The sequence below is a fragment of the Aethalodelphis obliquidens genome, unplaced genomic scaffold (genome assembly GCF_003676395.1).
Source record: "Aethalodelphis obliquidens isolate GAN/ISIS:26980383/991018 unplaced genomic scaffold, ASM367639v1 scaffold33, whole genome shotgun sequence".
Taxonomy (NCBI): Eukaryota; Metazoa; Chordata; class Mammalia; order Artiodactyla; family Delphinidae; genus Aethalodelphis; species Aethalodelphis obliquidens.
In genome coordinates this window covers 2,727,076-2,748,217 of record NW_020837977.1, presented here as the reverse complement: position 1 = coordinate 2,748,217, position 21,142 = coordinate 2,727,076, and positions in this window count along the sequence as shown.

Below are 21,142 nucleotides of genomic sequence, written 5' to 3'. Positions count from 1 at the left end.
CCATAATTGATATAGCTATCTGATAAACTTTCTTTTTATAAAATGTAGTAAATTCTTTACCCTAAATAAAGATCCTAGTGTCCTTATTTTCTCTGGTAATAACAGTCTACTTATAGTTATAATGTGTCTGGTGTATCGTTTTCCATCTATCTTTTTTTTTTAATAGACTTTATTTTTTAGAGCAGTTTTAGGTTCACATAAAAGTACAGAGAGTTCCTATATACCTCTTGTTTCCATACATGCACAACCTTCCTCCCTCCACTAGAGTGGTACATTTGTTACAGTTGATGAACCTACACTGAAACATCATTATTCCCAAACTCCACAGTTTATGTTAGGGTTCATTCTTGGTGTTGTACAATATATGGGTTTGAACAAGTGTATAATAATATGTGTCCACCAAAATAGCATCATATACTATTATTTCACTTCCCTGAAAATCGTCTGTCCTCTCTGTCTACTCATTTCTGCCTCCCACAAATCCTGGCAACCGCTGATCATTTTACTGTCTTTATAGTTTTTTTTTTTTTCCAGAGTGTCATATTTGAAATCATACAGTAGGTAGCCCTTTTAGAGTGGCTTGTTTTCCTTAGTGATATGCATTTAAGTTTCCTCCGTGTCTTTGCATGCCTTGATAGCTCATTTCTTTTTTGTTTCTTTTCAACTTTGACATTTGTATTTTTTTTAAGTGATTAAGGAATATATATTTTCATCTCAAGGCATTTTATAGTTGTGTCTACTTATGTTTTCTCTGTCACTTAAATGGCTTAGCACATAAGGAATGATTTTGACTCTACAAGACAATCACCAAAAGGGTTTCTAGTAGTATCTAGTTAATCGAATTATTTGTTTTGAAACCATCAATACAGGATATAGGTATATATTTTTAAATGGTATACCTGTAGTCTATAATAGGAGTTTAATATGATTTCTAAACAGTACATGATTCAGAAGCCTAAAAGTTTATACTTTTCTATTTTTTGATATACTAGCACTAGAAATTCTTTGACACACAACTTTTGAAAGTTATGGAAAACAATAAAGGCTGATCTGTGGTATCTCTATCCATTGGTCCACGGATGCCACAAAACTGACCCTTGACCAAGATAGATATAACATCTACTAGCTTGTAATTTATAATGTGTTGTGTAGAGTCCCCAGCTTCACTGGAGACACTCTGTCCCAGTTTGTCCACTTCGTTTATTGAAAATGTATAGATTAATGGCTTGTATCTATTTCACCTGTTTAAAACCAGTTTGGTTTTAGCTCCATGACCAGTGGAGTGTAAAAGACTCATCCAGTGACCTTATACATCTTGGCTCTGCTGAATCATGGTTTCCCACACTTATCTTGGTGGTCATATGATCCACAGATGAAGCATGTCCTGTGTCTGAGAAAAGAGTCTGGAAGCTGTGTCTAGAAATCTCCATTTCTTTGTCATGTTTGTCTATGCTTTTTATCTTCTGCTGTGTCATATCTTTCACTTTTACTGAAGCTTTATGAGTGTATCTTATGGAGTTGCATGAGTTCTTTCAATTATCTGATGCTGTGTAATTGCCGCAGCTAGCCCTCTGAGCAGGTTACGTGAAGTGGCCCTTGGTTCTATAATTAAAGAATGGAGAAGGCTTTGTTTGGAAGAAAGAAAGATAAAGGAATAGGGGATGAAGGACTCTGATGCCAGACTAGCTCCCCCAGGCTAGCCTACGTTTGACCACTGACAGCAGGATAAACATATCAGCTTGGAAGTGGGTAGATCTGGAGCTGAGGGAAATACCTAAATGGATGAAAAGAGAAATTCAGACAGAAGGGAAGCCAGCCAGGAATTCTGTGCCTTGGTTGCTTTTGGCTGCTCTGGCAAAAGTGAGACTAACGAAGAAAAAACACGAGGCTTCTCATCTGCCAAGTTACCACCATTGACTCTGTCTGTAATGAGAATGGACATGATGAAAGCAGGGAGTAGTACAAATATTTCTTTTGATCAGAATGTTAGCCTGAGTAACTGATAAACACTAAAAAGACTACATAGGCTTTGGGTGTGGTGAAGGGGAGGGTGGGGATTAAGAGATACCCTAATGGTGGGATCATTCCAAAGGTTCATGCAGTGTACTTTTCACAGAAATGTGAATCTTCTAATCTGTTGAGGGTTATGCAAAAATACTTGGAGAGAGGGAATAGTCCAACTCCACCATTCTATACAAAATTGTATAATCCTGAGGGTGCTGAAATGTTGAAAATGAAAGCACTTTCAAATTGATTATATAATGATAAAGTATGCTCCAGTTTTAGGCCTATACCCAAGAAATGACTGATGTGATAAATGGGGCTTAAATGCTTGAGATTCTTATGTGACCCTCCTGTTGGAAGGAAAAGCCCATGAATAATGCTATCACAGACCTACTGGCTCAACTCTTTTTAAAGGGTTAAGTGATGGGAAAAAAGATTAGGAATATTCAGGGGACAAAAGGAACATTAAGATTAAAAGCGATGAAAAAAATCTCAGGATAATTAAACAGGGTGGAATGGTTCTGAATTTTAATTTAAAAAGTCATGAAAAATGAAGTGATAGATGGAATAAGTACTAAAATTTTAATAGAATGCTAGAGAGATTATGAGGTCCAACTGCTCCACTAACTTCAAAAATTATAGAGATTTTTTCAATTTATCTTAACCATGATGAATTTTTAAAATCTTATGGTGATACAAAAAAAAGAAAGAAAGAAAGAAAGAAAGAAAGAAAGAAAGAAAGAAAGAAAGAAAGAAAGAAAAAGATGGATCCTCATAACCAGCACTTATTAAAACAGGAGGTATGGGGATATATGTATACATATAGCTGATTCACTTTGTTATAAAGCAGAAACTAACACACCATTGTAAAGCAATTATACTCCAGTAAAGATGTTAAAAAACAACAACAACAACAATGTGAGTTAAAGAAGATATAGCAGGATATCAGGTTGGTCCCAGCGTGAGGATGGTGGTGCTGTCCATAGCAGGGTATCTGAGGCCATTTGCACTGGTATGTAGGTGAAATGTCACAGACATGATGAAGAAATTTTATTGGAATTCTTCTACACTGGCTCATAACATATTGTCATAATCTAAACCTGATAATATAAAGTAAAAGGGCAACATAATTAAGTTATGGAGATGTGATACATTATCAATAACTTAAAATTGAACATATGGCTTAAAGTAGAAATTTATGAACAGAAGTCATTTATGATGTGTATCAACTCTACCAGAATGTGTTATTGTTATTGGAATGTATGTGACATGTTGAATGGGAGGGAGGTGAAGTTCTTCCCTTACTCAGACAAATGCGGAAAGGGATGTTGTAAAAATCTGCTCTAAGTCCTATTTTAATTGGGCATGCTAAATGCAAATCCTTACACTTAACTCCCCCACTCAAGAAGTTAATTTACAGCAACATAGCATACCTGTTGGTCACCAATAAATTCCTGATTTGGTTAAGGATATGTTAAAACAAGTATATTGTCATCCACAAAATACCATTTTTAGTAATCCATTATGGCTTGTAAGAAAAGTTGGTGAATGCTGGAGGTTAATTTTCGACTATGGAGGACTGGATAAAATGGTTCCTCCAACAGCATCGGCCATGCTGATAGGGAGTTAACACTTCAACCTTGCAACAAACTAAGGAGGATTGGTATCCTGTGGTTGATCGATTGATTTACGTAATGGTTTCTTTTTAAATTTCAATTACAGATGAAAGTCAAAATCATTGTGCATTTCTTTTGGACAGAATCTGATACAGGTTTACTGAGCTTCCACAGGGTTATTTACATCCTCTTGTTACTTGCACAACCAGTTGCAAAGAGGCTTTGATTTGATTCAGTTGAAATGTACTGTTATGCATTACATATATTGAAGATATAATGTTGATCTCAATCGAAGATCAAGTTAAGACAATTAGAAATTTTGATTAGTCATGTCACTACCAGGGACTGGCTAATTAACCAGCTAAAATAGAGGTTCAAGAATACATGGTAACATTCATAGGAATTACTTGGGCAGTGACGTTAGCAATATTCTTCAAACAACAAAAAATAAGCTATTGTTTCTGTCAGCTCAGAAATTGAAACAAAAATTAATTGGTTTGTTTTGTTTTATAATATTAGCCCCCACTAACAAAGTTACCAGGAAAAAAAGGCTGAATTTGAATGAGGCTCTGAACAACAGGAGTCTAGCTTAGAGTGTCAAAGGGCCATTACCCAGTGGATACTTTTGGGGTCCTACAACCTCAATGATGCTCAAGTGATAGAAGTGCCAGCAGTTCCAACCGTCGTACCCACATTTGGTCTTTGGAAATGACTTCTCGGTTATTGTAAGTGAGCAGCAGTGAAAGCATTTAAGCAATGCAATGACGAGCAGTCAACAGTGTATCCTACTGTCCCCTGTGTGACTGAGAAAGGATTCTGGGAGCTGCACTGGGCAGTCTCAGACCTCTCCAATGTTTGTCTACACTTTGTTTCTACTGCTATTTAATATTATTTAGCTTCACTTAAAACCTCACATGAGTATGACTTGTGGAGTCTCCAGAGTCCTGTCAGTCATCTCTCTCTGTATAATTAGTATAACCATATAAACCAAATTTTAAAACATATTCAAACAATATTTCTGTTTTTTGAAGATCATGATTGTCTAATCTTGTTGTAGCTGAGTCTTCTAAATCTTATTTATGGTGGATTTCCTTTCATGTGTTTATTATTTAGTTTCAAGTGTGTGTTGCTCTTCAGTGGGGCTTTATGTAGAGTGATCCTGTGCAGCTAGGGTGGAGAATGCACAGAAGAAAATTCTATAATAGTTTTGTGTTTGCTTTTGCAAGGTGACCCAGGGATTCCAACTCCAGAATTTTTATATTAATTCAAATTTAGAGATTTCTAGATCGCCTGACCTTGACAAATATAAATAGAAAATGCTTAAAAGACAGAGTATAAAGCACAGCAAGAGTGAGGTCAGCAAAAACTGCACAGCAGAGAATTCCAGGGGTCTGTCACTGACCTGAAAAACTGGCAAATCTGTCAGACACAATCTTATAGAAACTCTGGAAGATAGTCAAATATTTAAAGCAAATAAATGAATGTTTAGCAGGAGAAAGGCCACTGAAACATGATAGGAGAAGTTTTTGGCATTTTAACTTACCTTTGTTCCACCCTACTCTCTAGGATATTGGCAGTCCTAAAAACTGCAGCCCATGTTCCTCCTGTGAGTACCTGGCTCTAGAAGGAGCAGAATGGACCTTGTTCCCAAGGAACTTTGTTTTGACCCATCTGTGGGTTCCCTGAAGGACTGATGCAAGGGTTTAACCTTGGTTTCACCTAACTCAGAGCTAAGTGCAGAGAAGTGCCTGTGTGGAGCATGTTCATCAAAAACACTAAAAGACAAGTGAACAGGTTGCTTGGGGAATAATATAATAGTTGTGGAAAGCAATAGACATGCTGAAAGCTTGGATGGAAAATCTGGAGAATATATTTTGAGGTATAAGGACTTTAAAATCTTCCACATATTCTGGGGAATCTAGAAAGCCACATGCATACACAGAGCAGGATGCTGCTCAGAAAACACCTGAGAAGAGCATATGCTCCTACTTCTGGCCGATCTTTAGGGTCACTGAAAACAAGAAATGAAGCATCAAATGGATAGATATGAGTTGTCTACCATCTTTCCCCCAGTGGCACTGATTTTGACAATCACCCATGTGTGAGAGTACCTTTGTAGAAGTCCAGCAGTCCAGCAGAAGCATTCCAGCACACCATTAAAGCAAAAAAAAAAAAATCCCAGATTAGATGCAATGAAGAGGCTAAAGAACAGTTTCACTCTACCTGTGTTACCCCTTCCCAAGGTGGCACAGCCTAGAGCCAAGAGAAGTTCCCTCAGGCCCATGATATCTCCCATGTGGGAGGGCAAGAGCATATGAGTGAGCACGTGGCTTCCCAGCCATGTGAAGCACTTGCAAGAGACCCATTTCTTTCTCACCTCATCAAAAACACTGAGGTGTGCTGCATGACTGGGGAGTGGGTGCAGTTGAACTCATACCAGTTATCTTTGCTGACCACAGTGGTAAGAAAATAGTAATCAATAGCAGGAGGAAAGCTGGAACTTTCAGAAAATGTGAAATTAAACAACATACTACTGAACAATCAATGGGTCAAAGAATAAATCAAAAAGAAAATTTTAAAAAAGTGGAAACACAGCATACCAAAATCTATGGGATGCAGCAAAAGCTGTTCTAAGGGGTAGGTTTAGAGCAATAAGCACCCACATTAAGAAAAAAAAGAAATATCTCAAATGGAAAACCTAATTTTACGTGTCAAGGAACTACGAAAAGAACAAATAAAGCCCCTTGTTAGTGGAAGGAAGAAATAACAAAGATAAGAGCAAAAATAAAAGAAATAGAGAACAGAAAAACAATAGAAAATAAGAGCTGTTTTTTCAAAAGATAAACAAAATTGTCAGCTAGACTAACAAAGAAAAAAAAAAGAAGGCTCAGATAAATAAAACCAGAAATGAAAAGGAGACATTACAGCTGTTACCCCAAAAAAACAAATGATCATAACAGAATACTATGAACAATATACACCAACAAATTGGGTAACCTAAAAAAAAAAATGGATAAAATTCTAGAAACATACAACCTACCAAGACTTAATCAAGAAGAAACAGACCAGTAATGAGTAAGGAAATTAAATGAATAATCAAAGCCTCCCAAAAAAGAAAGGACAGGACCAGATGGTTTCATTGGTGAACTCTACCAAACATTTTTAAAAGACTTAATACCAATCCTTCTCAAACTCTTCCCCCAAAAATGAAGAAAAGGAAACATTCCCAAACACTTTTATAAGGACAGGATTACCCTGATACCAAAGCCAGAAAAGGGCACTACAAGAAAAGAAAACTATAGACCTATATCCCTGAAGAATATAGATGCAAAAAATTCTGAACAAAATACTAGCAGACCAAATTCAATAGCACATTAAAAGGATCATACACCATGATCAAGTGGGATTGTCCTGGGATGTAAGGATGGTTCCACATATGCAAATCGATAAATGTGTTACTCATATAAATAGAATGAAGAATAAAAATTATATGATTATCTTAATAGATGCAAAAAAAGCATTTGACAAATTTCAGTATCATTTAATAATTAAAAACTCTCAACAAATTGGATATAGGAGGAATGTAACTCAACTCAGTGCACTATGACAATATGACAAGACCATAGCTAACATCATACTCAGCAGTGAAAACTTGAAAGCTTTCCCTCTAAGATTAGAAACATAATAAGTGTGCCCACTTTCACCACTCCTATTCAACACAGTACTGGAAGTCTTTGCCAGGGCAATCTGGCAGAGAAAAGAGATAAAAGGCATCCAAATCAGAAAGGAAGAAGTAAAATTGTCTCTCTTCACAGACTATATGATCTTATATATAGAAAACCCTAAAGACTCCACACAAACACACAAAAAACTGTTAAAACTAATAAATGAATTCAGTAAAGTTGCAGGATGCAAAATCAACATTAAAAAATTATTTGTTTCTATACACTAATAACAAATTATGTGAAAAATAAAGAAGGCAATTTACATTTATTAGCATCAAAAATAACAAAATAGTTAGAAATAAATTTAATCAAGGAGGTAAAGGATCTGTACAGTAAAACTTTCTTCTTTGAAAATAAAATTGAAGAAGACGCAAGTAAATGGAAAGGTATTCTACGTTCATAGATGGGAAAATTAATATCGTTAAAGTGTCTTTACTACCCAAAGCCTTCTATAGGTTCATTATAATGTCTATTAACTTTTCAATGGCGTTTTTCCCAGAAATAGAAAAAAAATTCTAAAATGCGTATGGAATCATAAAAGATCTCAAATAGTCAAAGCAGTCCTGAGAAAGAAGTACAAAAATGCAGTCATCATACTTCAAACTTTATTACAAAACTATAGTAATGAAAACAGTACAGTATGAGCATAAAGACAGACACATAGACTGATGGAATAAAATCAAGAGCCCAGTAGTATCTCAGTAAATCTGGAAAAGGACCAAAAAAAAGTGAAACTAAGGCAAAGTTTAAAATTGCCTGGCTATGTGTGAAGGGAGTATGTCAACAAGGAGGACTTTAAATTTTTCTTTCTTGTTTTTGTTTGTTTTTTGAATCAAGGCATTTAAAGAAATCTCTGTCAAACCAATAGCTAATCACTAAGCTTAAAAAAAGAGACTTCAGAGATCATACACGATAAAAAATATAATGGTTACTGAAAAAGTTTAGAAAACTTACTAAACAAACAACTGCAACCCTACATAGAGCATAAATTAAAAATCCTGGAAAAATGTAGAATCTGATTTCCAGAGTTTCCATATCACAATATTTAAAATGCCCAGTTTTCAACAGTACCTTGTGAGATATTCCAATAAACAAGAACATATGACCCATTCACAGGGGAAAAATAAAAGAATTTAACAGAGACTGTCCCTGAGGAAACACAGGCATTGGATTTACTAAACAAAGCCTTTAAATCAATTGTCTTAAATATGCTAAAATAGGTAAAGGAAACCATGGGCAAAAAAGTTACAGGAAGGCAGGGGAACAATATCTTAACAAAAAGAGAGTATCAGTAAGAAGATAGAAATTATAAAATAGGACCAAAAAGAAAATTTGAACCTCAAAAGTACAATAACTTAAACGAAAAATTTATTATAGGATTTCAAAAACAAATTCAAGCAAGCAGAAGAAAGAACCAGCAAACTTAAAGTTAGGTAAATTAAAGTCATCTAGTCTGAAGTGTCAGAAAAAAAGAATGAAGAAAATTGAAAAGAGCCCAAGACACTTGTGGGACACCATCAAGTATACGAACATACGCATAGTGAGAGTTCTAGAAGAAAAGGAAAGAATGAGACAGAAAGAATATTTGAAAAAATAATGTCCAAAAGCTTCCCAAAGTTGATGAAAGGATACAGCACTAAACATCCAAGAAGCTCAACAAATTCCAAGTAGGATAATCTAACAGAGATCCACAGACACATTATAATCAGATGATTAAAAAACAAAGACAAAGAAAGAATCTTGAAAGCCTCATAAGAAAAGCAAATCATCACATAAAAGGGAATCTTCAAGGTTAACATTTCATTTCTCATTAGAATCAGTGGAAGCCAGAAGGCAGCAGAATAATATATTTCAAGCACTGAAAGAAAAAAAAAAGCCTGTTAACCAAGAATTTTATATCTGGTATAATTGCCCTTGAAAATGAAGGAAAAATTAAAACACTCCCAGAAAAACAATAGCTGAGGCTGATCATTGCAAGTACACCTATCCTACAAACATGCTAAAGAGAATTTGTCAGCCTGAAATGAAAGGATGCTAGACGATAACTTACAGCCATATGTAACAATAAAAAATACAGTTAAAAGTAACTAAATGTGTAAATATAAAAACCAATATTATTGTATTTTTTGTTTGTAACTTTTTGTTTCTTTTATAATTTAAAAGACAAATGCCTAAAACAATAATTATAAACCTATTTTTAATAGGCACACAGCATATAATAATGTAATTGTGAAAATAACAATGTAGAGGGGGAGGAATGGAGATGGGTTTGTATACTATTAAAGCTAAGTTGGTATTAATTTCAAAGTAGGTTGTTATAAATTTAAGATGCTAATTATAATCCCAAAGGTAGCCACTAAGACTATAACTCAAAAATATTCACAAAAGGAACTGAGAAGGGAATCAAAATGGTATGCTACAAAAATAAATTAAAAATATAAGGTAATAGGGCTTCCCTGGTGGCGCAGTGGTTGAGAGTCTGCCTGCCGATGCAGGGGACACGGGTTCGTGCCCCGGTCTGGGAAGATCCCACATGCCGCGGAGTGGCTGGGCCCATGAGCCATGGCTGCTGAGCCTGCACGTCTGGAGCCTGTGCTCTGCAACGAGAGAGGCCACAACAGTGAGAGGCCCGTGTACCGCAAAAAAAAAAAAAAAAAAGAAATATTGTATCTAGATTTTTTGATGATGGCCATTCTGACCGGTGTGAGATAATATCTCATTGTAGTTTTGATTTGCATTTCTCTAATGATTAGTGATGTTGAGCATTCTTTCATGTGTTTGTTGGCAATCAGTATATCTTCTTTGGAGAAATGTCTGTTTAGGTCTTCTGCCCATTTTGGGATTGGGTTGTTTGTTTATTTTGTTATTGAGCTGCTTGTAAATCTTGGAGATTAATCCTTTGTCAGTTGCTTCATTTGCAAATATTTTCTCCCATTCTGAGGGTGGAGATGGTGTGGAGAAAAGGGAACACTCTTGCACTGTTTGTGGGAATGTAAATTGTTACAGACACTATGGAGAACAGTATGGAGGTTCCTTAAAAAACTAAAAATAGAACTACTATACGACCCAGCAATCCCACCACTGGGCATATGCCCTGAGAAAACCATAATTCAAAAAAAGTCATGTACCAAAATGTTCATTGCAGCTCTATTTACAATACCCAGGACATGGAAACAACCTAAGTGTCCATCATCGGATGAATGGATAAAGAAGATGTGGCACATATATACAGTGGAATATTACTCAGCCATAAAAGAAATGAAGTTGAGATATTTGTAGTGAGGTGGATGGACCTAGAGTCTGTCATACAGAGTGAAGTAAGTCAGAAAGAGAAAAACAAATACCGTATGCTAACACATATATATGGAATCTAAGAAAAAAAAAGGTCATGAAGAACCTAGGGGTAAGATGGGAGTAAAGACACAGACCTACTAGAGAATGGACTTGAGGATATGGGGAGGGGGAAGGGTAAGCTGTGACAAAGTGAGAGAGTGGCATGGACATATAGACACTACCAAACATAAAATAGATAGCTAGCGGGAAGCAGGCGCATAGCACAGGGAGATCAGCTCGGTGCTTTGTGACCACCTAGAGGGGTGGGATAGGGAGGGTGGGAGGGAGGGAGATGCAAGAGGGAAGAGATATGGGAACATATGTATATGTATAACTGATTCACTTTTTTATAAAGCAGAAACTAATACACCATTGTAAAGCAATTATACTCCAATAAAGATGTTTAAAATAAAAGAATATTGTAATACATATACTTAATGTATACCTAACAAAAAATATTTTAATGAATCACAAAAAGCGTATCATTGCAGCTAAAGAAATAGCTTCCCTTGCCTTCGCTATCATTCCCATTATTCTTTGATGTAAATAGACCAAATGTATCTCTAAGTAAAAGAAAATTAGCCCCGTGTAATATGACTCTGCCTCTGACATAATAGCTGGCACTGTAAAATCTAAAAGAGGAAAATGAAGGATGAGAAATATCTCCAACCATATTGGAGATGGTTATTTATCAAGAAAGCAAAAATAAATTTCAATGACTTTATACTGATTTAGGAAATAGCATGCTGGGGATAATTGCAGTAGATTGCACTGTGCTGACACCTAATGTTCATACAGAACTGTAAGAAGAGTTTGATTATGGACCTGGGCAGGAAGTCACACTTGGTCAACTAGCTGTATGGGTATCCTTTCAATGAGTTCCCTTGGGGGAAAAAAAAAAGTTGCATACTTGGCCAATATACATAAGTCATAGCAGTTAAACACCAAGAATGGCACTTGTTTGGATGAGTAAGTCTGGTTTTAAAAGTAACCTTTCCACAAGTCAATAATAAAGGCATGGGAAAAATGTAAAGATTAATCATTCTACTAAGTTTCGCTGAGTGCCCAATCAACGATTGGTATTGTAAAGATGAATGTGGCAATTAAAGCACTTTATAGGTGGATTTAGTCTTAGATACAGATATATCTTCTTTACAATGTATCAATAGATCATTTTTACAGGGAATGGGAGAGTATACACACAACCTCTTAAGTTGGCTCTGAGAGCTGAAGAGTCATACCAGGGGCATTAAACTTCCATTCAAAAATGTATCCCTATGGAAAGCCTTTGCACTATATTGTCTTCTGTCAATATACAGTATAATCAAAACTTACATTAAAATTAAATGGCAAGGCTTTTTTATTCTCTTCCAATAAAGTGACATCTATCAACACATCAAAAGCTGGTTAAGGGTATTTGACTAGGCTTTAAAGGGGGAAAAAGGAAGCACAAACCCACTGGGCTTAAGATATTTCAACGTCTTCATGATTAGCATATCAGATAGAGGACTGCTTGGCTCTCTTACTAAAAGGCATTGTCATCATTTCTTCTCTCATTTCCATGACAATAATATTAGAAATGTAAAATTTTGAAAAACCTTCAAATGTCAGTTCTGTTTAGTCTAAATGTGTTTCAACATCTGCCCCAATTTTTCCAGTTAGGCTGCAAATTCTACTCTCTGTGGCTGACTCAGTTGAAATCTAACCAGGTAGAACTATTGGAAAAATTTTTGAATATTCAGACGTGATTAAGAATATATTATAATTTGCCTATAAGTAAAGACTTAAAGGGAACTCATTACATTGTATTTCTCTTCCGGTGTCTTCTAAAATACAGTAAATGGGAATCACTGCAATGTTAAGGATTTTGTTGTGGTTGTTTCTCAGGAGCAAATCTGTGGATCAGGAAACGTCACTACTTTTATATGCTTGTATCATATAAAAACACCGTATACTGTCTTTTGTTCAGTATACACCCTAGTCCATTGATAGAGGCTTGTATCTGAGTATAGAGTTACCTAAAATGTATGGATTCCTAAAAGCTGTAGACGTGTTTAACATTTGGGGTAAGTGAATCTTTGTTATAAATGTTACTATTTGAAAAGGCAAGACTATTTAAGAGTATGAGACTGTTGGCTTTTAAATATACAGTTTTTCAAAGAAGAAATATTTTGGAAGTAAGGAAAGTTTATATTTTCTGCAGTGACTTACAGGGTGTTGTTTTTTCCTCCTGAACTGAGAAACATTAAGGGTGACTGAGTGCTGTAGGAAAAACCTCCTAATAAAGCCTTGTCTCATAACCAAACTTTTTCTTAGTTTTCAGATCTCAGTTTGCCCAGTTCAATATTTCTCTATCCTTCAAAGAATAGCCTTAAATAACTTGATTTATTAGCATTATGGAAAGATTTTTTCCTTTCCCTCCTTTTTAATTTATACTAAGACTAGTAAAAGAAATAGCTGCTTAATCCTTTTCAAAAGAAATTGTATTTCTTTTCAAAATATTTTATATAGTTTATGACTCAACTATAAATCATCATGCCCAAAGAAAAGAGGAACACTGTTATGGATAATCAAGAGTAGTTGCTGATCCTAATATTACAAATAAATATTTTATGTACAAGGTCTATATTACAGGGAGCATAGATAAGTGAGTATCTTGCTTTTCATTTCTTTCTCAACATCTGAAAAAATCCTACCCTAAACACCAGTCAAGGAGCACCTTGTTTGAGAAGTTGACCTGATTCTTGCAGTTAATTGTTCTCTCCTCTACGTTTATTTCATAATACTTTGTGGATCACTTTGTATGATTTATGTCTGATTTATTTTAACTCCTGTCTAGACCGTGAGCTTCTTCAGATTACTGGCCCTATTTTACTCTTGTGTATATTCTCAACACTCATTAACTGATTCTTTCATTCAACAAATATTTATTATTTGTTACATGAGAGACACTGTGCTAGGCACCGAGGTCAAAATAGTGTTGAAAAAATAATTGTTCCCTTCTTTCCAAAGCTTTAGTCTAGTAGAGAAGACAGAGATAACATTTTTGCTTGATTCTTCATAATAACTGATGTGTTAAGTTGAAAATATACATGATGCTCTGATAGTGATAAAGAGGGAGATATACAGCTGGTAAAAGGGTTAAAGCCTGAGCTGACATCTATAGCCTAAGAATAAGTTAACTAATCAAAATGTTGGAGGGGTGAGATGGGGGTAAGTTTTACGACTTGAGAAAGTTCAGGAAAACGCTATGTAATAAGAGGGAACATGGCCAGTCCAAGTGGCTGTCCCCAGAGTGATTAGACAACAAAACCAAGGTTTAAGGATGAAGAGAAGCTGAAGAGGGGGTTAAGGCTAAGCCACTTAAAGGTCTTGTTCTCGTTAACGATCTCGTACTTTTTTCCCTCAGAGCATTAATAAATCAGTGAAGGGACTGAATGAGGCGACGTTTTAGTAAGATCTGCCTTCGCTCTGGATTTTTCATGTGTTGATAGTTGTAGCATGAAAACCAGACTGGAGCAGTATAAGTCAATGAATCCTGATCTTAGCCCAGTGCTTACATGATCAATGAATTGTTAAATCATCCCCAAATGCGTCTAAGTGGTTCACTCACAGATTTTTATAATCAAATGAGAAGAAACTCAGTGGGGACCAGAAAGGACTGCGTTTGGGATTTTTAAAAAACTTCAGCCTGTAAGTAATTCACTGAGATTCTAGAAATCAAGAGAACTTGAAGAAGTGATAACAGTTGTTAAGAAAGATTATTTAGAGACCATTAATTTGATTTTGGTAATAGATGTGTAGAACGTACCGTTTATCTATCTTTTTAAAAGTTCCTCCGCGTGTTTATTTGTTTTGTGTACTGTGAGACTCAATATACAAATGGATAATGGCCAGACTATATATAATATAGAACTCTGACCCACAACCTGCAGTAAACAGCCCAGGAACCCAGCCTGCTGTCTGTAAGTCAAACTTGTAGGAAGTCAGACTGTGATCTCTAGTAACAATCCAAGAGACAGACAATCGGACCAAAAAGATGAGACTTGATTAATAACTAAAAGCGTCCAATTTTTTTCCCAGTTTCCAACTTGTATTACTAACCAGATAAAGGAAATATGTACCTCTAACCAATCACATAAGATACCCCGCTTCCAGTTAGCCTGTCCACAGCTTCTCTCTGCCAACATATTCTACTCAGGCCTGAAGCCTTCCTTTGTTTCCCACTCTTTGCCCGCCTTTGAATCTGCCAAACCAGTAAGTGATGATGGCTAACTTCCTCGCTCTAACAAACTCTGAATAAGTAGCCCTTGCTTCCTCTCATTTGGTTGGTCTTCAGTTATTTCCACAATAGACTCTCTGTAGTAGAGAGTTCTATTGTAGAGCTAAGTGGTCATTTGCTAGTTCTAGCTATATATCCATTTAACCAGGATCAGAGATATTGAATGGATGGGTTACTATGTTTTTTTGCTAATATGTATATAAGTGTACATGTGAGAGGAAGAAACAGACAAAAACAAAGAAATGGAAAGAGTGTGAGCAGGGTATTTTGGAGTGGAAAGTTGGTCATATTCATTCATTCATTCAACTCATTTACATTGAGTGCCCACAAAGTGTCAGGCACCATTAAGGCCTTTTTTTTTTTTTTTTTTTTTTTTTTGCGGTGCGCAGGCCTCACTGTTGTGGCCTCTCCCGTTGCGGAGCGTAGGCTCTGGACGCGCAGGCTTAGTGGCCATGGCTCATGGGACCAGCCGCTTCGCGGCATGTGGGATCCTCCCGGACCGGGGCACGAACCCGTGTCCCTTGCATCGGCAGGCGGACTCTCAACCACTGCGCCACCAGGGAAGCCCCTTTAAGGCCTTTTTGATGCATAGGACAAACCAAAGTTCCTCATATCCTCATGGAGCTTACATTGCAGGAAAGAAACAGACAATAAACAATGAATATAATGAATAAGTGAACGTTATAGCATCTTAGAAGAAAGTAAGTATTATTTAAGAAATCAACAAAGGAAGGTAAAGAGATTATCAGGGGTCTGGGTGGGGAGTAAATTAAACTGGTGGTTAGGAAAGGTCACATTATGAGGGTGATGTTTGAACAAAAACTTGAAGAGTATGAAAAGTGAGATAAGCAGATATATTCGGTAGGAAACCTTTTTAAGCCGAGAAGAGCTAAAACAAGGACCTAAAGATGGAAAGTTGCCTAGTGTGTTCAAATAATAGCAGAGGTGAATGTGAGAGAGGGAGAGAAAGCTCTTAGGCCATCATAGGGATGTTTGCTTTTTATCTGAAGTGGGGAGTTGCTGTAGAGTTCTGAGTAGACAAAGGGCTTGACAAATTTTAAACAGATCCTCTGCAGCTGCATGGAGAGTAGACTAGAGGAGGAAAGAGTGGCTTTAGAGTACAGTTTTGTGTTTACATTTAAATATTAGTATGTTCAATAATCTAGACACTCATGTAGTGGCTAAAAATATAACTAGACAATTCTGGAAACACCAGTTCCTCTTCATCCTCTTCCTGTTCCATCCAACTAGAAATCAGGCCAAGCCAAGCTACCCTTTCTCTCTAACCTTGACTACTCTAGAAATTTAGTAGACCTGAGAAAGTACATATGGCCTCAAAGAAATTTATATTAAAATAAAATATTCCAATAATATCCCCTAAATTCAAAGCCCAATCTACAGATCAAATGGTGCCTACATCCACTCTACAATTTTCAATCCATGTGACAATTATATCCAGCATCACCCCACTGTAAATGATTGAGTCACATGCATTGAAAAGAGTAAGAATCATTAGAGGAAATTAAAATATATACATTCCGATGAAATTGTAATAACTGCTCATTTGTAAGAGGGGAAAACTAGAACTGAAATAAACTCGAGTTAATCTTAACGTTAATCTTGAACTCCAAGAAACTTGCTCCCTCAGACTCTCCCCCATGGCCTGTGCCAGAAATTCCCTGTAGTTTCATGTTAAAGTGTTGCTGAAAAGCAGGTATATGACTGACTCCAACAGAAAAACAAGCACATGTGCACAGAAAGCCGACTTATGCCATAAATGAAAAACAGAAAATGCCTAGTTCAGAGGAATTTATTACCCGAAAATTCAGTGTCTGTTTTCTAACTAATCTCATGTAAAGACAGCTTTGAGGTGGAGAAATGTAAAATGTCTTACATTTTGGCATCAAGAGGCTATTCTGCCTCTTTGTATTTTCATTGAAAAGAAAACTGTAGGAATCCAGAAAGAATGCATGTCCAGTTAACCTGGTTACGGCCTATTGGCAAGGCACTTCTTTCCAACCATAATTTTCTTCTGATGGTTGAGAGATATTCCAAGAGTATAACCTATTTAGATATTCAAATTAAATGAACAAATTCCATCTTCACTACTTTTTCTGAAATCAGTTTATCAACATGATTGCAGAATACAAAATTGCCATTATTATTTTTGGCCAACACATTAAACAGCACTAAAATTATTTACTTCAATTTCAAATACTCATGAGTTTCAACTAAACACTGTAAAAATAGATGTTATAAATAGCCCTCTACCCATTAAACTCATGCAATATACAAACGAAAACCTATTAAACTCCAAGGGACTAAAAATAGCCTGTGTTGAAATTATTGCTTAAAATAATTTAATTCTTAAATAGAGTTTGCAGATTCTATTTTCTTTCTGTCTTTGTTTTTAGGCCATTTATTGGAAATAGTATTAAGTACATAAATGGGGACTGTTAAGTCATCATTCAAAGAATCTAAAATTCTTTCCCATTGTGTGTCAGAGAATGTATCTGTTCTTCTTTCTTTTTTATTAACATGTAACTGACCCAGCATATGGCCCCCAGAATAAAAGCCATATTTCTAAACTTGTTTTGCAGTCAGGTGTGGTCATGCAACTAATTTTTCACCAGACTTTTAAATCACTGATTTGACTGTCTCTGTCTCTTAGCAGAAATTATAACACCACTAATACACATTATGAACACATCTTGCGTAGCTGAGAGTAGAGATATAAGAATAAGTATGGCAAAGTGGAGAGCATTTGGAATGTGGCATCAGTGTATCTGAGTTCAAGTCCTACTCTGGTCATTTTCAATAGCTGTTAACTTATGGCAAGTCAGTTAACTTTCAGAGCTTTTGTTTCCTCACCTGTAAAAAAATGACGATAGTAAAAGTGATTTCATAATTTTGATAGGAATGAAAATGTCTTATAAGGTGAACCAGACTATAGAAATTCTCATTACTATAGTTATATGCCTATCTTGAATATATAAATAAATAGCTAAATTAAAGCACAAATTCTCTACATTTATGTTAACTTTATACTGAAAATATATATCTTATTGACGGTCTAAGAACTGCTAGTATTTTGGGGGGTTGTATTTGCTCATTATTAATTGATGGCAAAAACTAGGTGATAAAGATATGAAAAACTAGTACAATTTTCCTGTCAGTGTTCAGCCAAAAGATAACTGGAAGCACATGTGTGCACTCAGCTTTTTACAGTACAAATGTGAGTCGGTGGAAGAAACTTGATTGTGCTAAGTATGAGGTGAGATTCCTTAGTGCTGCCTCATTTGCTGTTATAAGCAACCTACCTGCAAATATGACCCATGCATCTTATCTTTTACGTATACAACATTTCTGGAGAGTATCAGATTGAGGTAAGATTCATGTAGCCAGGAAAACAGAATCTAATTACAGTAAGTCCCCTACATACAAACCTTCAAGTTGCGAACTTTCAAAGATGCAAACGTGCATTCGCACGTCCAATCACATAAGTTAGTTCACATGTCTGGTGTACATTGCCACGTGCGTGCATCCTCTGCAAGTGGTTGTGCTTTTGTGTACTTTACAGTATTGTATAGAGTACAGTATCTTTATTTCAATCCCAGGATATCCAGAAGCAAGCATAAAAGCAGTAGTGATGTAGCTGTTACTAATGTACTTTTCAAGGTACTGTACTGTAAGATTAAAACTATTTTCTGTGTTTGCTTTTTATGTATTCTTTGTGTGAAAAGTATTATAAACCTATTATAGTACAGTACTATATAGCCAATTGTGTTAGTTGGGTACCTAGGCTAACTTTGTTGGACTAATGAACAAATTAGACTTATGAACCCACTCTCAGAACAGAACTCGTTCATATGTAGGGGACTTACTGTAAAATCACTGGAGCCTCCCTTAGTCCCTAGAGTGCTTAATGGGTCATTCCATTGTCAATCACTGACTCATGGAGAGGCAAGGTCTCACCACATCTAGAACGGTCAGCACTTGCCACTGTATTGTTCATTCATCATACTGTGGGCTTATACCACTATTGTGAAAAAAATTTACATAATAAATTGAGTGCTTCTGTTTAGGGAAACATTTATTCTGAACTCTTTTTGGTTTTGAAACAAGCACAGCATCAAAAAGGCCTTGTCCTTACTGGGTGGGTAGGGGGATAAAAATCAGTGCCCAACTAATCCTGAAGAGTGTGTCTCCTTCCAGATGCCCAGCCTATTTTCCCTGGTATGTATGCATATTCTTACATGCATATGCTTGTGCAAATATTTGTTTGTGAAGTCTGTGTATACATTACCATTACCTTAATGATATGTCAAAATATGTCACTATCAGCTATGAGCATTAATAAAAACATTTTCATCTAATCTCATTTCCTTCCTATTTACACACATAATCTATTTTAATGGATCCTAGCAGTTGACTTGAGGTTCAGTTAAAAAGCATAATTTAGTAGATTAGACCACAAATACAAACAAATCCCTAAATCTCCTCTCAATCCTCCATGAAAATTGAGGTAGATAATGATACAAAAATACAGAAGTAATTTCTCTTTAGGTCTGGAACCCATGCGCAGGCTCAGCGGCCATGGCTCACGGGCCCAGCCACTCCGCGGCATGTGGGATCTTCCCAGACCGGGGCACGAACCCGTATCCCCTGCATCGGCAGGCGGACTCTCAACCACTGCGCCACCAGGGAAGCCCTGTACTTTTTTTTAAAGACTGAGATGTCATGGTACTTTATTTCAAACTTAACAAAAAATAACTATGAAATCTAACTCAGAAGAATCTCAGGATTCATCCTAATACTTAGTCTTTATTGAAGCTCAAGTGCCACACCAGGTCCCCTCCCCTGTTGTGGGGAGGAATGTAGCAAAAATCACATATTAAATCAGTGTGGTCACAGTGCTCCTCTCCCTGGGCTCATGAGGCAGACAGTGGTGCAGGCATGAGTGAGGAGTAGGACACCAAGCAGGGAAAGAGGTGTGACATTCTCATGACCTCTATCCCTTTACATAGATCAGTTATTTAGGATTCTTGAGTTAGTCAACAAAGAAGTCCTCCTAAAACAAGTTTATCTGCTGATGCAAGCAAACAGACTGGAAAAATGCACTTGAATCAAGAAGTAAAAATAGAAAGGATATATCCATTATCATTCTTCATAAAGATATTATATATATATATATATATATATATGCACACATGTAAATGTATTATGTTTGGAGTTCCACTTTTTGCAGGTTGGATTATAGCATGCCAATAAAGTTCATTAAACATTTGCATTAACCACAGAACATTTACATTAACCACAGAACTGAAAGGCACTTGGAGGAATCATCTGTTGACATTTAAATATCTACTGGACAAGTGGAAAACAAGATTTGCATCCAACAATGCCACCTGGTTAATCCAGCAGTTTTTATAACCTGGCAAATTGTTCTTGTGCAATAGTACATTTTTATGAAATTAGGTGGATATTGTTAGTGTTATAATCAACCTTTTTTTCTCATCTCTCTTGCATTGGAGTAGCTCCATTGTAACAGATGTTTCCCTCTTTAGTGTTGAGGTAAAACTGCATGTATCTTGACACAGGCAGGCAGCACTTGGCTTTGGAACATTAAGTCTTCCATCAGGTTATTCCCTGTTTCAGTCATTGACTTAAATAGGACTGTTTCTTCCAAGCTCAACAACAGGTATCCAGACACTATTTTTCCATTAGTCACCTCGTTCCATACTCAAAAATGCAATTCAGACTTGGAAACAAGTGTGTAGTCATGACCTTTTAGGTCTAACATGGTCTGGTGGAAAGGGTATTGGAAGAGTGTCTCACCAACTTGCTAGGTGACCTTTGACAAATTACTTGACCCCAATGTGCTTCATTTTCCTTTCTACACAGGGAAGATGGAGCAGTAATATATAGCTTCCTGTTCTACCTTACAGGATTTTGTAAGGTTAAAATGAAATAACTGTTTGTTTATCTTCTGTTTTGACATGTTGATACTGCAATGTCCTCCCTTTCTGTTGTAGTAGAAACACATTGCCACATTTATATAAAAAAAAATTGTTGGAAAAGGATTTGGTAGAAACACAATACACTCCACTTTTACTCTCTAGAACACATTTATTCCATCCAATAATGATGTCTGGTATGTTTTAAAATGGTAAAAGCATAAG